Here is a 14,458-nt window from a genome sequence, read left to right as displayed (position 1 = left end):
ACATTTTTTCATCCATGTGTTTCAGACTTCCTTCACCTCTTTCACATTTCAGTTGGTCTTAGTGAGAATAGGTTAAGGTTTTCATCATAAATAACTTTTTGCTCAAGTGAAAAAAATCTGTCCCATCTCAGCTATGAAATTCTGAAAATCCCCTCATCAAAAACTCTGTCTTCAGGTCAGCAAGATGCCATCAGCCCTAACAATCATTTTCTATTTCTTCCTAACTATAAACATGAAGATTTGGTGCGTCCAGCACCTCACTCACACCTGGGTTGCAGTATGCATTCCCAGATCTTTCAGATACCTGAAAGCCTCGGATCTCCTGTCTCATCCCCACAGAGGCAGGAATTGTTAAACTGAAAGCCGCCAGATGAGAAATCCAGTTGTATAAATGTGGTTCACTCTACAAGGAGGCCTGCCTGCTTTAAGTTAAAAATTTCACATATCCATCATCCTCTGACAACATTAATCTTATCTGACTTTCAGTTTCTTTTCTTTTTTTTTAAAGATTTTATTTATTTATTCATGAGAGACAGAGAGAGAGAGAGAGAGAGAGGCAGAGACACAGGCAGAGGGAGAAGCAGGCTCCATGCAGGGAGCCCAATGTGGGACCGATCCCGGGACCCCAGGATCATGCCCTGGGCAGAAGGCAGAAGCTAAACCGCTGAGCCACCCAGGGATCCTCTGACTTTCAGTTTCTATAAGCCAGAAAATCAGTTTGAACTTAGGTCTCTTTTGTGTCCAATGGCAAATAAAAAATACAATGCCAGTAAATAGAAATTTACCTTCAGGTATCATAATTAATAAGCCAGTGGGGTTAAAACTACCCCAGGGGGACAAAAAACCCACACTCCTTGTTGAGTACATGTGGCATGGGGGAGGGTGCCCACCTCAATACTCTCTTCTCTAAAATATATGCCACTCAGATTACAAATTAAAGTAATAACCTATTCGACACAGGTAGATAATTTTTCTCACGGCTGTACTTCTCATTTGGTGTTTATGGGAAGCACTTTAGAATGACTTAATATGATTTTAATGGCAGTAGGAAAAGAAGTTAGAGTTCTTAAAGAAAGGAACAAAGGTAAGAGTGCAAACAACATTGAGGCCAACCACAGGTGTACACACCTGGGCCCTGGCCAGAGACAGAAGCCCTGCATCTTCGTGTGTTGCCGTCACGTGTTGCCTTTCAAAGGTGATGCAGGACATGATTTTCCCCCTTTATATTCAGAGTTATTTAAACAACTGCACATCTGGGACTCACAAATAATTAAAGTGAAAAGTTAAAATGCATTTACAGGAAGTACTCATTAAAAATCAAAAAGAGTACTTAATGTGCTGTAATGGTAACTACGTTCCCCCAAAGGACCCCCCACTTCCAAGGGATGCCATCACCCCAAGCAACCTCACTGTAAAAATACTTGCTTCAAGTATGCATTCATTTATTAATTTATCCCAACATTTATTCCGTATAGACTGTGCTCTGGCTCTGTGCTGGGCTCTATGCTAGAAGCCAGGATTATTCCAGTAACAAGACAGGCCAAGTTGCTGTTTCATAGTGGGCTGCACTATGATTAGATTTTGGACATCAGCATAAATGCCTATTTTATGCATTATTTTAAAAAAATCATAAAAGTTTTTAATAGGTCTTCATTATAATTATTTATGTCATTCATTTGGTCAACAAATATTTAGCAAGCACCTATTGTGGATCTATTAGGGTATATTTTGGAAGAGTACACTTCAGTTAGCTCTTGTCTAAATTAGATGAGCTTTGATCTGAGCCAAACTCTGAGTTGTTGGCTGTTAGATCTGGATCACCCAAGGGGCTGTATCTTCAGTGATCGTGCCTGGCATGTGCTGGATGCTTCAAAAATGATTGTTGGATGAATTTTTTTAAATGAGTGAACACACATCATTTTTTAAATGAGTGAACACACATCAGTCCACACATTCTGGACTCCACCTTTGAACCCCAAGTAGCATTCACTTTGGCATTTTGTCTTTTTATGGTTAACTAGTTCACTGTTTCCCCGTGAATGCAAGTGAAAGGTCTTGGGGCCCAGTAGCCTATCTTTGATGTCTTCTTTTGTCCAAAAGCTTTGCATAGTATAAGCATACAGCAGGCACTCAGCAAAAATGCAAACATCATAAACAGAAGTGGTTCATCATTCTTACAGATAATCCCTCGTATTTTTCTTGTGCCATCTACCTATATTCTGTGCTTCCGCCATTTGAATAGAATCTCTCAATCATGCCATATTTATTTTTGCTTCCATGCCTTTGTTCCCTTTATTCTCTCCCCAACTAAACTATCCTCCACATTCCTCTGAGCTGACATAATCCTACCCATTCTTAAAGGCTCAATCACAGAAGTATTCCTTTTATTTCCAGGAGTCTTCCCTGAGTTACAGCACACACCCCACCCAGGACCAATTGTCTATACCATGTATCAGTTATCTTGGGACATCTTTTGTATTTTTGCCTTGTTTTGTGGTTAACTTTCTTGGCATGGATATCTCAAGTGCAGTGTCCTGGATATGCTGCTTGCCCCTCTAAAATCATCCTCCACCCTTTCCCACTCTCTTCTGTAAACCAAGATACTCACCTTCATGGATTTTGTCAATGGGCTCTCTTGTTATCCAGTTTGGAGTTGAGTTTAATCAATGACAGTCACCATCAGGAAATGAGAGGGTGGGAAGAGAGGTGGTATTTGTTGCCCAGTTCCCTGTCTGCTGGACACAGTGTATCAGCATTCTTTTCATGAAGGCCGCAACTCCTATCAGGTGGCTCTCTCTATAGCTACAGCCACAACCACAGCTATAGCTTGCCTTGGGTTCCAGTAACTATTATTTCTCTTTATCCCTTCAGGTTTAGGAGTGGAGATGGCTTCCCAATATTCCTAGTACCATGGCACTTCACTATCTCTCATGGGTTCCTTTACCCCTGCCAACACTTCTGGAAATAGTCCCTTCATTAAACTCTCCTCAATTACCATCTGTTCCTTGCCATGAACCTGACTGATAGGATACCACTATGGCTTTTGCCTCTATGTATTCCCATGGGTTATACCTCGATATAGCCCCCACATCTTCTAGCTCTCTGTGGGTACTTAGCAAGCATCTGCCGAAGGAAGAAATAAAACCAAGCGTGAATTACCAGACTTAAATTAACATTTTATAATTCGCAGAAGAAAAAACAACTCCATGAACTATGGTTCTTCAATAATAAGAAGATTCACATTCAGCTAGTATTCATACATAACTAAATATAGTGCTTACTATTTCTTTTACTATAGTGTTTCAGACTTCCACTGAATCTGTATTTATATTAATCTATATTAAATATACTTCACATATGTAAGCCCATTTCTTCTTCTGGGGGAAAAATTAGTTGGGTTAGTTGAACTGAAATTTCCATTTTTTCCATTCCTTTTCTCTTTTTCACTTTTTTTTTTTTTTTTTTTTTTTTAAATTAGGAGTCCCTTTACCAATACCCCAGTCATACCAAACTCCCCTCTCCACTCTCAGGCCTTTTTCTGAACATGTTAATGAACACCTGAAGTCTGAATGGTAAAAAATAAATCTAATAAATAGACAAGCTGCCAATCTCTTCAGAAAATCACAGTTTTTTCACCAGCATACCTACTCCCTGTTCTACTGAATGTCCAAGGTGCCACAAGACATATGCCTGTAACACATGGATGAGAAAAGAAGTGTGCTGGCTCTATGAAGCAGAGATGAGAAGATAAGTGTCCAAAGATGACCTCAAGAATAGGTTAGAGAAGACTTCTTTAAGCCCTGACCTTCCTTTCTTTCTTTCTTCCTTCCTTTCTTTCTTTTCTTTCTTTCTTTCTTCCTTTCTTTTTTTAAGATTTTATTTATTTATTCATGAGAGACAGAGACAGAGACAGAGAGGCAGAGACACAGGCAGAGGGAGAAGCAGGCTCCATGCAGGGAGCTGGAGGTGGGACTTGATCCCAAGTCTCCAGGATCACACCCTGGGCTGAAGGCGGCGCTAAACCGCTGAGCCACCCAGGCTGCCTGCCCTGACCTTTCTAAAGGACAAAGACTGGCACCTCACAAGAATTAGATAAATGCAAGTAGTCTTCCTTACTCAGTGGTCTTCCTTAATAAACATTTAGCTTAGGTTCTTCTGTGCCTTTTACACTTGGGAGATGGCCTAGGACCACGAAATATATGCTCCTTGGACCATGCTTATTTGAGGAGTACCAATTCTGATTCACATCCTGTTAGCATAACTATCATTGTTCATCAAGAATAATGTTGTGGGCAGCCCGGGTGGCTCAGCGGTTTAGCTCCACCTTCAGGCCAGGGTGAGATCCTGGAGTCTCGAGATCGAGTCCCATGTTGGGCTCCCTGCATGGAGCCTGCTTCTCCCTCTCTGCCTCTCTCTCTCTCATGAATAAATAAATTAAATCTTAAAAAAAAAAAAAAACAAACAAGAATAATGTTGCAATTAGTGAATTCCTTGCTAATATAGTCTGTGAAAAACTACTATTTGGTAGCTTGCTAGGTCAGTGAGTAGCAATGCAGGTTGATTATGGTGGGTATGCCAGGGCCTACCATTTAAAACCTTAACAGTAGGGTAGCCAGATTGAGAGGTATAACCATCAACCTCGAGGGATATTTTTTTTTAAGGCAAAATCATGTCAGCCAAATGATTTATCATTTCAGTCACTGTAGAATCAAATCTATAGGAGAGATTTGGGGATCTGTGGTTTCCATACCTAAAAATTCAGAAAAAAAAAAAAGAAAGAAAGAAAAAAGAAATCACAAACTAACTCCAAATAATTTATTTTATGAATTTTATGAGAAGACATGATTCGTGATTAGTGACAAAGAACTACATACTGACTCTCTTCATGTATCCAATATCATTTCTATTCTTTCCCAGGATGAAATCATGGGGTGAAGCTGGATAGGTTTTCAAAAGGTAAATATAACAATCACTATAAAATGTAGAGGGGTTAATCCTCTCTAGCTTCTGGCCTTTATTGCATTTTGAGTGTATTTAGAGTTCAGATAGTACTAGCCTACCCAGCCTCTGGAGATAATAAGTAAATAATCAAATGACCCAAATATGATTTACCCCAGAAATAAGGGGGTAGGAAGTGGTGAGCAATAAGAAGCAGTGGCATGGGTGTTACAGAGTTTGAGCTCCAACATCATGGCTTTCTTCACGGGTAGAGATGCTGACATTTCCTCCTGCAAGATGCTCATTTATTCTTTACACTTATACAAATGACAACCACCTATAATCCCTATGGTCACTGCTAAGGATTAAAAAAAAAAATCTAAAACCATTCCTTCATGACACATAGAATGGTTTTAAAAGATAAGTAAAACAGATAAAAAACACTTTACAATCCAAGCAACCACAAACCACTCAGGTTAACATCAGAAATGGGGAAGCATCAGGACAATTCTGCAGCATTGAAGGAAGTCTTTGAGTTGAATAATTGAATTAGAGACAGCTAGCATTGCTTTATGAAAGTGATACTTCGTGTACCTTACTAGTTGGAGTGCTTTAGAAGGCATTTACTGACATAGGAAGAAAATGAAACACAATGGATGTCATGTAATTGTTAAAAAGCCATTGGATGTTGTTAACAATGAAGATTATTGGCTAAAACCACATCTATTGTGTAAGGTAAAATAGCTTGTTGGATTAAAAAATTGTTCAAAACCTGCAAAAAGTAGTGAATATTAATGGTAATTTTTTTAACTGAAGAGAGGTTATCAGTAGGGTGAAATAATAGCTTTGAAAGGAAATGACAAATTGGAAGAATATACACAATCCAACCTCATTACATTTGACTATTGTGGTATCGTCTCTGACACCATGTACTAAATTTCCAGGTATTTTTAACCCTATTATGTTTACTGTCTCTATTGTAATAACCTTCCTTTCTGAAGAAAAGATAGAAAGAAAGGGGCACATTTAACAGAATTCTATTCAGTGTGTTGACTGTTACTAGTGGAGTACAAATCCTTGACTTTTTCAACTTAGCTGTCTAAAAAATTACAAACACATATGTTCATCAGTCTGTAAAAACAACATACCCCAAAATCAATGCTGTCTTTACCTATACTATTACTTTTCTATGTGTATAGAAATTGGGCTTATAACAAACTATTAACATGCAGTACATCTACAAACAGATAGGCAAATTTGGCATTGCTAAAAGATCTGACTCCCTGTGCCCATCAAAAAGACTCTAGGGTTGCCTGTTTGGCTCAGTCTGTAGAGCAGACGATTCTTGATCAGGGGGTTTTGAGTTTGAGCCTCATGTGTAGAGTTTATTTAGAATAAAAATAAAATAAAATACTCTGCATGTACTACTAATTCTTCTTGGGAAGTTTATACAAGTCAGAATGACCAAAACTTTTTGCTGTATCCAATTCAACCGTAAAAATATGAGTAGAGTCTTCAAATCCATTTCTTTCATCTTGAGGTTAGTATTTTTAGGATATGTAAATCTTGTATGATAGGGAGTTTGTGTTTTGTTTTGATAGATTATGGTAGAAGTCATATTTTCTGCAATCTATCCTAAGCAACTTTTACAGAAAGAATAAATTAAAATATAATCAAGATGGATTCTATACTAGGCAAATGCGTAAAAATGTTCTAAGTTATAATGTGATTATAAGCTCATATCATTAAAAAAAAAATAAGCTCATATCATAGTTTACATTAGATTTTTAAAAATTAAAAACCTTGCGAAACACTATCAAGTCTTCAAACTTATGGAATATTGGCATCCACATTTACATGTACTATTGTCTGTTAGTGATGCTAGCAATTGTGATAACAAAGAATTGTATAAAATTAATTTGTACACAATGGGTCCAATTCAGCAACTTGAAATTTTTAAAAATATTTTATTTATTTATTCATGAGAGACAGAGAGAGAGAGAGAGAGAGGCAGAGACACAGGAAGAGGGAGAAGAAGGCTCCATGCAGGGAGCCTGACATGGGACTCAATCCCGGGTCTCCAGGATCAGGCCCTGGGCTGAAGGCAGACGCTTAACCGCTGAGCCACCTAGGGATCCTGCAACTTGAATTTTTTAAGAGTATTTTGAGTAAAGCACTTTCTTGTGGATAAACAGTCCTTTACATTTTTTCCAGTAACTATAATCTACCATGTGTTTTGCTGGATATAAACTCATGGAGAAATTGTATTAGAGAATGGATTTCAGTGGCAAAATTATTAAAAGATGGAGGATGTCTGATGTTAAAAGAGTTCAGGGTATCCTAATTGTGATGGTAGTTACGTGAATCTATATATATGTTTAAAACTTTATGGAACTATACACCAAAAAAGGTCAGTTTTACTGTATGATAATTCAAACAATGAAAGTAATTTTTTAAATGTTCTAATGATTTTAAATTTTAAAATAATTTTATAAATCATATTAACAAATGGTTTAGGTCTTTTTTAAAAGCTTGTGTTGACCTCTGAAGGATAAAATATAACCTATGGCAAGTAAAAAAGGTTTATAAATAAATAGTAAATAGCGCTAAGACTGTAAGGAACAAGGGAGAAAATTTTTTTAAGTTTATTTATTTATTTATTTTGTAATCTCTACACCCAACATGGTCCTTGAATTTACAACCCCGACATCAAGAGTAGCATGTTTTTCCAACTGAGCCAGCCAGATGTTTCACAAGGAAAAATACATACTAAGAAATATAAAAGAACTACGAAAGCTGGGACTGATTGAATTTATTTAAAAAAATTTGTTTAAAGATTTTATTTATTCATGAGAGATACAGAGAGAGAGGCAGAGACATATAGGCAGAGGGAGAAGCAGGCTCCCTTGTAGGGAGCACTCGATGTGGGACTCTATCCCAGAACTCTGGGATCCCTCCCTGAGCGGAAGGCAGATGCTCAACTGCTGAGTCACCCAGGCTTCTCCCAAGAGAGAATTCCTTAAGAGAGAATTTCAGGGCATAAACTTCTCATAGTCTCAAAACATAGGAAGACTTTCCTAGGATTTACTAGTTGGGAGTAAATATTTTTCTTAGTCATTAACAAAAATAATTTAAAAATTGTGTTTGTAACAGAATAGGAACTGGAAAGAAACTTAAGGAATTGGGCAGCCCCGGTGGCCCACCGGTTTAGCGCCACCTTCAGCCCAGGGTATGATCCTGGAGACCCTGGGTGGAGTCCCACGTTAGGCTCCCTGCATGGAGCCTGCTTCTCCCTTTGCCTGTCTCTCTCTCTCTCTCTCTCTCTCTCTCTCTCTCTTTCTCTCTGTCATGAATAAATAAAATCTTTATTTAAAAAAAAAAAGAAACTTAAGGAATCATTTGATTATCTTCAGGCAGGTATAAATAAAGCTATTACACCAAAGCTTTTTTTTTTTTTCTTTTAAGTAAGCTCCACACCCTCTGTGGAACCCAACACAGGGCTTGAACTCACAATGCTGAGATCAAGAGTCAGATACTTAAACAATTGATCTGCCCACACACCCATAACCAAAGCTTTCAAATTTCTTAGAGATCTCCAAAAACAATGGCTACCAATAAATATATTCCTGTGTTTTAGAACTGGTCTGGGTAAAGCTGTCTGTGTGTTTAGTTGACATAGCTCCAATGTTACATTTTTCATCAGCTCTAATCTCAGAGAGAAGGCATAGACAGTGTCCTTCAAAATTTCTCCTCTAATTTCTATCGATGCTTTTCATGATATTAATTGGTCATTACTTTAACCATTCTTCCTCAGGTTCAACAAACTTATCCCCCTTTAATTATGTGGTATGCACATAGAGATGTCCACAAGACACTTCTGTCATAATATGTTCACTTGGGGTTCTACACATTCTATGTATTTTTAAAAACAGTGACTAAAGTAGGTTCTATATTCTTGTTAATACTCAGCCCCCCCCCCCCCCACCAAAAAAAATACTCAGCCCCAGTCCTGAGGGTCAAGGGCTTCCTAGGCCATGAATACTCTGTTCCTTTTTTTTTTTTTTTTTTTGCTTTTCTTTCTTAAAACAGTCTAGGAAGAAGGTAAGTGTAGTGTATACAAACCACATACAAATGGGCATCACGTAAGTGCAAAACCCTAATAGAGAGGCACTTGGTTCTTTAGTTTGTTTTTTAGTTAATTATGAAAGTACAGGCAAGAATATGGCAAGTAGCCTCAAGTTAAGAACATGTAAGTTATAGAGAAGGAAACCTCCTCTAGATGGGGCCCAGAGGAGTTACCATTCCCTTCCAGTCAACATTGGGGTGGATGTACAGGTTCCTTTCTCCATAGCAGCAGAATAAAATAAAAATAAATTTTATAATTAACAGCCATAAAAATTTTAAGACACAGGATTAAATGAGCAGCCCATTCTGGCATTTGCATATATAAACAGGAACAGAAATAACTAAAGGTGTAGAAATAAAGTTCACAAAGACACTTCACATTGGATTTCAAATTTAATGTTTGAGACACCCAGAGACTAGAATTTCCCTGTAATTCATAGAAATGGCTAGGCTGGCATGGGCCAACTTTAGATGTGGCCGGGTCAGGACTAGAGCAGGCCCAGCAGATACCTATTATCAGTTAATGAGAAAAAAGACCCCAAAGGGAACCAGAACAAGTCATTCTACAGTCCACTGGCAGAAGGGTTCATCCATTCTTTATCATGGAAAGGATTCATACTTCAGTTGTACATTTATATTATTTTTTACTAACTGAAATATTATGTTTTAATTGTATGCACAGTATGTTTTATTTCTCCTCAAAGAATCCTGCAACCTTTAGAAAGCCCTATATTATGTTCCTTTTCATGTGCCTGAACTTGGTGGACAGAAGAGGATGGACTTGTAAGTCCTGTTGCTCAGAATATGTTAAAAAAAACAAAAACAAAAAAGCCCCCAAAACCCCTGTCAGGCTTATTACTGTTGAACATGCCACCTGTTACTCAGGAACAGGAATGAGATCTACTTTGCGAAAAAGGAAAGTGGTTCTGCTCTGAAAACCATTCAGTGAAAGTCTTGTTTTGTACTGAGGGGGCCTCCATAAAATTGCCCTTATCAACTGTGTAAGACAAAACTGGTAGCTGGAGGACTAGTCCTTATTTTAAAATCCTAGAAAAGGTAAACCCTGTAAATTATGGACCATTTGCACTCTCCCCTCTGCTTCCCTGACAAGAAGTAATTGGGTCCAAGGAGGAGACCAAACATTAATGGCTTAAAGAAAGCAGAAATTGTGTTAAGGGATGTAACTGCCTAAATGATAGTACAAACTCATTGTTGTTCCGTTTGTTATTTAAAGCCTGTGCTTTGCTCTATTAACTTTGATTTGTCCTTTTCGCTTGCCATTTTTCTATCCTGGACTGGCCTACCATTCTGGCAATCCTCCCTAAGCTTCTGTCTGGGTTTCATTCCCTGACAAGGACTCTGTGCCTGGTCTCCCTGCCAGGATCCATAATACCCATTAGTAACTAACTACTGCCTTAGTCTTATCCAGCGGTGATCTTCATCCACAGATTTAACTGAGACAGAAGTATTGCCTGATGAACAACAGTTCGAAGTTGAAAAACAACTTTAACATAAACACCCGAGTTAAAAAAATTATGAGACAAGCCATACATAAGGATAGATAAAAAACAGATAAGGCAGGATGCTAGTGTTATCCAAGCAAGGTTTTCTATGGAGAGAGGCCTTCTATTTAGTAGAACTGAACAAATTACTTTAAAAACACTTTAAAAAAATTCACACTCAAAAGCAGGGCTATGAACTAGAATGAGAACAATTCTGAAAATAACCAAAAATTTCAATTTTCATCTGCTGCACAGGGGAGTTAATCATGAAAATTTAGCCATAAGGAAATATTTGTCAAACAGTATTTGTTGCCATAGTGAGAAATCAATGTTCATACGCATAAGTTTGAGTTTACAGAAACTAAAAATTTGGGGCACCTGGGTGACTCAGCATCTGCCTTCACTCAGGTCATGATCTCAGAGTCCTGAGATCGAGCCCTGCATTGGGCTCTCTGCTCAGTGGGGAGCCTGCTTCTCCCTCTCCCTCTGCCTGCTGCTCCCGCTGCTGGTGCTTTATCTCTTTGTCAAATAAATAAGTAAAATCTTAAAAAAAAAACCTAAACTAAAAACTTACGATGGTAGAATTAAGAATTATTTTAATTTTCCTCTTTATAGTTTTATGTATTTTCCAAATTTTTTGGAAAGAATTTTTAAAAAGAGAAAAAAGATTAAAAACTAAAAAACTCTTTAATACGGTTTTTCCTGTTGAATTAGTACCCTGTTCATGAAATAGAGCATAATAACTCAAAGTTGCTAACTGATTTCATCAAGATGTGGCTAGCTATGTGTTTAAGTAATGACTGAAGTGAGAATAAGAAGTGTATTTTACAGACAGTAAGAATCATATCATCTCTATCCACTGTTTCTACCCACTGGTTAACAGTTGTGACAACCAAAAGTGTCTCCAGACATTGCCAAATGTCCCCTGGGGGCAGAAACCGTCCCTGGTTAAGAACCACTGCTCTATAGTAAGTTATTACTATCCAAATATTTTGATTATCTTTTTAGCCATTACCTATTACCATGGCTGCATTAATCATGCCATGATTCACATTGATCACAATGATTAAAGAAATTACAGATTTACTCTGGCACTCCAGCACTTACTATCAGGCTATTAGACAAAGCCTGGTAATATTAAAGGAAAAAAAATTCCTATAATTACAAAAATAAGAGATTACACAAAAAGAGCAAAGATTTTGGTTATACACTGGAATCCAATTACATTCATTTGTTGAAGTGGTCTGAATGACTCAAAAGACATACAGCAGCTACTATTCACTCAGCTACAACACAGCAGATATCGACACATATTTTGAAAAGGAGAGATGTTGGTTCATGTGACAATACTGCTGATATTTAAGAAGAGATGTTAGTGACTCATCAGACACTCGGGCATGATTTATTTCCCTTAAATGTCACCTATCATTTATCAAAATCCTGTTGCAAATCTAATATTGAGTATCTTACTTTTATTTCATGCAAATAGATATTATCTGATCATAGTTGATAACGTGAATAATAAATATTCTCTGCATCACGATTCATCTAGATTGTAGTGATTTTTATTTCATTACTGTGAATAGTAGATGGTCTTTTGTCTTTTCTAATGTCCCAATCCTCAAGGGATCATTAAATATGACCCATAAACAAAATAAACTTTAAGAGGTTTTTTTTTTCAAGTACACAGCCTCCGCTTATACTATTGTCTTCCAATTTCCTTTTTACATTAAAAAAAAATAATGTGAGTCTTAAAACTTATTTAATTTAAAATGACTCTTTTTGAAAAGAAAACACTGTAGTGGGATGCCGGGATTGCATTCATCCCAGCATGCCCCACCACTGTTCTTTGGATGGCAATCACAGGACCCAGACATCAAGCTGTGGAGGAGATTCTTCCAAGCAACAGCATCTGGCTCTTTGGCAAACTGAACAGGCAGTTGCCCTGGTGGCTTTGGAGTTGCCTCTGGGTCTGTCACAGGGTAAGGCTGTGGATGGAGTGTCTGGATTCTCATCTCCTTTCATTTCGCCATCTTTCTCATATACCTTTCCGGCATCAAGAGACCCACTTTCTTGCAGAAGGTAAATACTGCCCTCCTTAAGCCTTATGGATGTCTACATAAACCCTGTTGTACTTCAGTAAGTGTTCTTTTCCACTGCCCACATCCTTTACAAAAGTGTAAAAACAGGCAAGCATTCTGGCAGCAGCAACACTAGCATTCTATTTCATCCCCCACCTGCAGAGAGAATCAGAAATTAAATGTTCTATTTGCAGTCCTGGATATTTTAAGCCCGTATTTCCACCTTCTTTACTTGCAATAGATCTCTTTGCCAGTTAAATTTAATAAAGTCATATTTATAATATGAATAGCTACCTAATCTCATGGAAACTTTTTTTTTTCGTTCTCAAGATCACACAATATAAAGCTGGTGAGGTGTTATAAAAACTAGAGGGGCTTAGTTTGAAGAATTTATGGCACTTTAAAATTATAAGTGCAGTCCTTGGAACAAACATACACCTTGAACACTAGAATCGGCAGCTCCAGAACAAAGGGGCTCTCATATCGTCTTAGCTGTGAAGAAAATTAAAAAGACCAAATTTGGAAAGTAAAGAATGAGTGTTTGGATGTTCTTAGGATGAAAAAACAACAATAACCTTCTGAATATTTGCACCAAAGGCATTAGTCAATATGACCTCTCTACAGACCACAGGCTATACAAGGGTGCCACGACCCACAAATCATGCTCAAAAGATAAAATAACTACTGGCCAAGAGATGACTCAAAGAATAGTGGGCCCAAACAGACATAGCAGTAAGACTACATTACAAGAGGTAGCACTTAATTCCTCCTGCTAGAGTTCACCAGTAAAAAAGAGGCTCTCTACACTGGCCACCTCTATAGAGACCCAGTCCTAATCTACCATTTGCTCACCACATTGAACGAACTCCATCAAGGATCTATGGGGGAATTCATGGTAATAACTCTGTTATGAATGGGAAGCAAATTTAAAAAGAGGAGGAGAGAACCATTATATATAAGACTGTATTTTCTTTTTTTTTAATATTTTATTCATTTATTCATGAGAGACACAGAGAGAGAGAGAGAGAGTGGCAGAGACACAGGCAGAGGGAGAAGCAAGCTCCATGCAGGGAGCCCGATGCGGGACTCGATCCAGGGACCCCAGGATCACACCCTGGGCCGAAGGCAGATGCTAAACCGCTGAGCCACCCAGGGATCCCCCAATATAATACTATATTTTCATGCAAGTTTTTTCTTTGTAAATTCTGAATTCAGAAAGAAATAAAACTCATTAACTACGAGACTGGCAAGTAGTTGAAACTAAAAAGGTCAAAAACAAATAGACTAACTTTTTCCAGCCCAGAAACAGGGATTCAAAACATAAATAGTATAAGACTTACAAACACTTCTTGCATTCTCTTTTTAAAATTAATTATTATTTTTTAAAAAATTTTAGGTTAACTCTATACCACACACGGAGCTGGAACTCACAACCCCAGAATCATACACTCTAGAGTGTATGCTCAGTCTATAGAGTGAAGAGTTATACACTCTATAGACTGAGCCAGCCAGGCACCCCATTGTTTGCATTCTCTTAAAAATACAATAAGAATGTAATGATGCTATACACAGATACAGTCTCTACATCTTTTAGATATTGGCTAAATAAAAGAATGTTAAATATCAAGTTTGTTTTTATTCCTTTCAAAAAATTATCTTCTACTGCAATGCACATAATTTATCAAAACACTTAATTATACACTCAGTTGCCTTCAGATTTTATTTTTTAGAAACAAATCAAATTTGAACATTAAGAGTCACCTATTTTTTTCCGTCAATGCAAACAACTCCTATAGCTTTCTGTAGGAACAT

Source organism: Canis lupus, chromosome 9, assembly GCF_048164855.1.
Source record: "Canis lupus baileyi chromosome 9, mCanLup2.hap1, whole genome shotgun sequence".
Taxonomy (NCBI): Eukaryota; Metazoa; Chordata; class Mammalia; order Carnivora; family Canidae; genus Canis; species Canis lupus.
Note: the sequence above shows the minus strand (reverse complement) of the source record.